The following is a 7025-nucleotide window of genomic DNA, read 5'->3' on the forward strand; positions in this document are numbered from 1 at the left end:
GTTAATGTGCACAAATACAAAAACCATGAAAACAAGTCACCATTCTTCAACAAATGAGCAAAGATAAAATGTCCAAAGAGCAACATGGATGACTTGCAGATGATGGACTCTTTAAGCACCATTAAAAAAAAAAGCACCGATGGATGAGTGTTCACTGAAGTGAACCTTTAGTACTAAGAATCAGAGCAATTTTGTCACAGAGCTTTAGCATATAGTAGTAAAGTACATAGTGTCAAAGGTACAGAATCACCAGCATTCAAAAGCAGCTTTGTCAACTAGGCAATAAAACACTCTACAGCATGTCTCTCTGTTGTCCGTCGCTGACAGACTGGTAGAAACTTTGAAATGAGAAAAAGAAAAAAGGATGGTCATCAAAGTACATCATTTGTACAAGAGCAGGACTAAGAACCAACTGTTTATCGAGATCCAAGCATGAGTGAGAGAGAACACACTCCTCACAGAGCTTTCCGATAGTACTCAGGAGGAGCCGCTTCATAATCATTGGTACTGAAGAGAGTTGCAGAATTCTTCACCAGGTTCTTGAGGAAATCATGGAGATAGTTCAGTAATAAAGCAAGGCTTTTCTTATCTAGAGGTGTATAGGCCAACATCGCTCCAATTCGCACAAATAATTTCAGTAACTGTGGTGCTCCATACACCTGGGACATGGGTGCATCCGGGTGATTGGCCAGAATTTCAGCATACTGCGGTCTCTCAAATTTGTAGAGAGACTGAGTGCCCAGCATTACATTGAAGTACTCCTTTATCCCTGCCACAATCTCATTAACAGCATACTCCTTATTTTCTGTATTTCCTTGAGATTTCTTATAATTTGCATAATCCTCCAAAATGAAATCCATGCTCTTCTTGGCAGGAAGATAAAAAGCTGCTGTTGTCTGGTGATCGAGTCCTAGTCATCCACAAGCTACAGTTTCAGCTCTTCAGGAATCTTCACTTTAACTTCAACTCTGTTCATGGATGTGTCTTCATTTTCAACAGCACAATTGTCCCCGGGCTCTCTTCTTCCTAGGAGGCTGAGGTGTCTCACTGGTTCTGCCACCATCTCTGTTTCCAGATGTTTTCTGTTTTGTTTGTTTTTTGTTTTCACTTCAATATTTTTCTGTTGCAGACCATATGTCTTCTTTCCTGGAGTAGCCCCTCTCATCTTGCCCCCTGCGTATTGTTCCTGATTGCATTTTGAAGTTCTTGCTGTTTCTTCAAGTTGGTGTCCATGTATTTGAGTAATCTGTTTTCTGGTACCCATTCATCCCAATTTTTATTTCAACCACTGTAATGGATGAAATACTTCACTTGTTGTCTCTTGTTGTATGGCAACTTTGTACCTTTGCTTCATAAAGAAGAGGTCCATGAAGGCACAGCACTTGCTCACCCTCTTGAAATGTAGGCTCCAGGTCCTGCTTGGGAGCCATTTATAAGTCATTTATCACCTCCTCCTCCTACCACCTCCGAGTACCAACAATACTATTCTAATATCTTTCAGTTCTGGGTAGTTTGATCATTAGTTTATCATATGGGTGATAATTCTTCGAATGCCTGGTAACCTTTGATTTGATGCCAGGCATTGTGAATTTTCCCTTAGTGAATGTTGAATTCTTTGTACCTATAAATATTTATTGACTTTTCTTTTTCTGTCAGAATCAGTTGAGTTGCTCGGAAACAGTTTGATTCCTTTTGTGTCTGTCCTGCTTTTAAGATTTGTTTGCTAGGACAGAGCAGTTTTTAGTTTAGGACCAATTATTCTCCACTCCTGAGACATGACCCTCCAAGGACTCTACCCACTGTTTTATGAATTATGAGGTATTTCTGTCTGGCTGGTAAGAATCAGGTAGAAGGACTCTCAGGATCAGCACATTGCCATCCAAGCAGGATTTACTAGCTTAAAAGTGCCAGAAGTACAAGGAGCAAGGCAAAATAGCCTATGGAGGGAAACCTGAGTAGACCAGACAGAACTTTACAAGAATCCTGCCTCAGTAGAATCATAATTCTATTATAAAGGTGTTTGGACCACAAGAGATGCTGTCCACCAAGACGCCCCCTTAGACATTCGGCATCTAAGACTCTAATTGGAGACCGTTCATATCAGCATCCTCTCCTTGCAACAAGATGATTTCTGAGGTACCCAGAAGAAAAGTAAGTGTCCAGCATAAAACATCGTTTTAAACCTTTTCTTTTTTAAAGAAAGGAATTTGAAACTTAGTGACATGAAAACTCTGAGTGGTGGTGCACTGACATGTAATTTCCCATACGTATACAAAACGGTAAATAGAAACTATACTTGAAAATTTGATCAAATATTTCCATGCTTACAGTCTGTAATAACACTCTTCCAAGATGCTGGTAGCAGCAAGAAGCTGTGGGCATGGAGTCAGCCTTGTGGTCTTGAGAGGAACATCTGATGCTTTTCAGTATAGCTAAGTTATGATGTTTGGTAAGTTGTCTGACTTCAAGGATTTTCAACTCATTATGTACTTTTGGTATCCACATTACAAACACCTGTGGATATCACTATGGTTATATACTGTGTATATATTACTATTATTAGGATTGCACATATTTCTCTATTAGATGACCATAAAACATAAACTTCGTATGCCAAATATTTCCTACTTCAAATGTTCAACACTACTGTAGTAACTGCAAAGCAGACAGGCTTATTTACTAGTTTTATACTAAAATGATTGTATTATGCATTTGCCAGCATGTATATAATGTACTTTGATTAAATTCCCCTGCTAATTGTCCTCCCTTCCTCTTGTGCCCTCTCACACTGGACTTATTCCTGTCCTGAATGTTTCCCCTCTCGTTCTCATAGCTTTTCATTTCTTAGATCACACAATTATTAAGCAAAGTTTTATGTTACAATATCAAATGCCAAACACTATCAACTTCTGTTCCCAAATTGCCAGTGGTCTCTGGTTCAAGTCTATTATAATATTAGTGGGAAAAAAGTGGACAAGTTTGCTGTCAAGGCGAGGCGTTGATGGCCCATGACTTACTACCCAATTTTCATGATGATGACAACTTTTCCATGCTACTTGACAAGTTTATTTTGTGACTAAATGTTTCTGAAACCTTAGGAATGTGCAACTTTAGGTTTGAAAAAAAAGGGAGACATGAGTTGTTAACTTTTTTGGTAAAGTATGAAGAGGAATTGTAAAAGGAAAGAGGAAAGAACCCGTCCCTCTTGTGAGCCTTGATGTCACAGTAATCTCACCTGAGAACATACAGAAAGAGCAGGGCATCGGCACTCAGCAACTCTAACTTTCAGGATTCTTATAGCTAATGAAAGTTTTCAAGGGGCTTGAGGATGACTCTGCTCATATCCGTGGAGTAACCAACAGCCTTTTCCTTTCGAGGGACTTGGCTAGTTGTAGCCGTTGTAAAATCCTTTGTCCTGCATTCTTTTGGTGGAAGCTCTTCTGACTTTGTAATGCATGTCGCCATTTTATCCTAGATAAATACACATAGTCTCTGGAGGAAACCTGGCTTGGACACCTGCTTCCTTTCAAGGAAAAGAACAGCAATATTATTCTCGTCTATAATTTTGAGATTTAGGAAGCAACAGGAATACCTATGGTCATAGAATTTTGTCTTGTCTACTTAGAATTTCTGTATTTTGGCTTCCTTAAATTTAGAATAGGAATCGTTGTACAGCCCATATTGTGAACAGTTATAAGGAAGTTATAAGGATAAAGTTATTGTTTTTATGATCTTGGTTTTTTTCCCTTCCTTTCTACTTGACTTGACACTCCCATTTTTCTCAAGACTGGGACAAAGTTTTGTTCTTTTCAATGATCTTTCATGGAAATTCAGTGTTAGGTGGCAGTCTTATTACCAGGGACTCAACTCCTCCAAAGAACTGGAATTCTAGACCAGCTGTTGGAAAAATCTTCCTTCTGTCTTGTTGCACTCAGTGTTGATGGATGATGGCTGCCTTATATGAGTATGAGTCTTTAAGATTTATTATTTTTCCCTTTTGGAAATCAAACCTTATGCACACTGGGCAAACACCTTACATTGACCAGTTTCTGCAGTTTGGCACCTGTTCTTCTGTATTTGCTCCTGGAAAGAAGATCTGCTGTTTCTGAAAGATCAACCACTAGTGGTCATCAGGCTGCTACCCCAAGCACAGCAATTTATACTGGAGAATATTGGTTTGGAATATGGGATTGGAAAGACTTGTGGAACTCAATCAACTCATCGCAGCTTTCATAAAGCCTGGGGCAGATATTTGGTCACAACATGATTGTTTGATGAAATTTTCACTGAATAAACAACTTGGCACTTAGGCTCCCCTGGGTTATTTATTTATTTCTCCAAATGAGCCAAAGGTTAAAGATCCATCCATTAGACTGGGACACACACGGATTCATTTGTTCAACACAGAAAGCAGGATAAGGGTTTGCATAAGGGTTAATGTATGGGTTTTCTTATTACAATCTCTTGCTTTTAATCAGAGTTCTAGTCACACTGTGGACCTCAAACGCTTCTATCTCTAGAGTTGGGATACATATAAGGCCTCTGTCCTTTGGTGGTGTTGAGAGGTTAATAAGTGCACACATCGCATGTGGGGTGGTTAGCACAATGCCCAGCATACAGAAAATGCTCTCTAACTGTAGCTGGTACTTGTCCAGCGAACAGTTCGCAATTGAGTGTCAACATGGCTAATAAAGTGGGCACTGTACTAGGAAATATGGAGCTGAGCACACAGTCTCACAGTTCTGACAGCTTTTTGTGGGAATCTATGAAGAAGATGGCAATGAGATGTGTTACAGGGAAGCTGTGCCACAGCTGTGCTGAGAACTGTGGGAGAGTACGGAAGGGACTTCTCATTCAAATGAGAAGGCTCTCGAAATAACAAAAGTATTGAAATTCCCCTTGAATCACTTACATTAATGGAAATGTTCCATATGGCAGATGATTACCTATAAATTATATCCATTTCTTTAAAATGTACAATTTAGCCCTACTGAGTATTGTAAGATTAAGAAAAAAAGACCCTACATTTCAAACACACTGACCTTGAAGTTATCAATCAAGCAGAGTTTTCAGGGACACCTAGGAAAAAAAAGTTCATGAACATTTTTCCTATAGGGGAAACTGTATGAATTCCACTGTGAACAAATAAGTATTTTGGTAAATATCAAAGTTAATGGAAATATTAACTGCCTAGGGGGACTTGGAGAATGCTTCATAGGAAGATTCTATTTGAACTTTATATTGATTGTATCTGAACTGAATATTAGGGTTTGAGTTGGAACTCGTCAGATAGGAAAGGACACTGAAGTCAAGGGAACAAGCATGCAGACTCCCCGAGATCCCAGAACATCAGATGTCTTGAGGGAATTATAAATAATTCAACTTGACTTCGGGTTAGGGATTGCAGGAGGAAGTAATGAACAATGTTTAGACGTGGAGTCTGAAGGCTAGGTCTCACAGGGTCTCCCTTATGAGGCTTTAAATGGATCTGGAGATGATGGGGAAGGTTGGAAGAAAGGGAGAGCCTTGAATGCAGTCACACTTTGGAAATATTGCTCTGGTTGATAATGGATCAAAACTGAAAGTGAGGCAGTGAATAGCCAAGTGAGGAGAGATGAACTCTAGAGGAGTGCTCTGGAGGTGGGCATTTGCTGGTTTGATGCCACAATCAATAAAATGATTCCCTTCTGTTTTAAGATGCTGTATATCACATCTTAACTTACCTGGTACATTACAAACCTTGCTCCCACTGTCCTGTGGAAGTCCAGTTAGAGCAGGTAGGAATTTCCACAGAGTTGTTTCCAAATCCTTCCTTCATCATTGGTAAATTCTGGATTTTGACTACCTAACCTTCACCAGTACCACCCTACCCATCTACTGCCCTCCATACCCCTCATGTTTCTTCATGACCCATTTTATTTACCTTTTGATTCCTAATGTTATAGGTCCTCTGGTTTGTTTTCACAGAGCCCCAGTATTTATATATCTAGCAGAGTCTCATTGTCTTGTTTTTCTTTATATGAGAGCCTATCTTAAAGGATGAGGCAGACAGCCTGTCTATCCCTTTATTTAGTTTTCCTAGTTATTCTAAATGTACCATTGACCTCTCCACAATTGTTAACTTTATCAAATACAAAACTTTACAGCAGTGCTTTTCAATATGTTGATCGTAACCCCTTGGGGATTGCATGTTAGATATCCTGCATATCAGATATTCACATAATGATTCATAACCACAGCAAAAGTACAGCTATGAAGTAGCAGTGAAAATAAGCTATGGGTCACCACAACATGAAGAACTGCATTAGAAAGGGTCACAGCATTAGGAAAATTGAGAACCAGCGCTCTACGGGAACTGTTTTATAAACAAGCCCTTGTATGGATAAAGTCGGGGGCGTATAAGATACCGGTGTCCCATTGCTCCCGAAGGAATCTGCCCTCCTTCTGGGTCTCACTGCTCATACATCATTTATGCAAATGAAGTTCAGAACATAGTGACAGATTATTTTATTGCCATATGGCCATGCCTTAACTCCTACTCCAGCACATTGGCAGGGATTTGTCCCTTTGTTATTTGTGACATAGCCCTTTCTGACTTAGTCTTCAAGTATCACAAGAAAAGCTAGAGCTTTCCAAGGCCTATCTTGTTTAAGAGAAAGCAGCAAAGCCTTTCTCTTTATGAGTTTTCCAAGGATACCTGTGTGTGGTCCTTTGAATGAGATTATCCCCTGTAAGTCCTAGGCATATGAATATTGGTCTGCCATTGGTGACTGTTTGGGAAGGATTGGGAGGCATGACTTTGCTGGAGGAAGTGCATCACTGTGGGTGGGCTTTGAGGTTTCACAGGTCTGTTTTGAGTCAGCTCCTTTGGCTTCCTGTTTGTGGTTCACTGCTGCTTTAGTTGCCTGCTGCTTAGTACCCCAACTCTACCACCACAGACCCTAACTCCCTGGAACTATAAACCCAAGATATACCTTTCCTTCTATAAATTGCCTTGGTCATACTGTTTAATCACCACAATAGAA

The 7025-nt window shown here is 39.8% G+C and overlaps 1 pseudogene; it reads right to left on the bottom strand.

The window, feature by feature from the left end:
• Positions 1-455: 455 nt before the first annotated feature.
• LOC116905683 lies at positions 456-1430 on the bottom strand (annotated as a pseudogene).
• Positions 1431-7025: the final 5595 nt, after the last annotated feature.

This window comes from Rattus rattus, chromosome 7, assembly GCF_011064425.1.
Source record: "Rattus rattus isolate New Zealand chromosome 7, Rrattus_CSIRO_v1, whole genome shotgun sequence".
Classification (NCBI taxonomy): domain Eukaryota; kingdom Metazoa; phylum Chordata; class Mammalia; order Rodentia; family Muridae; genus Rattus; species Rattus rattus.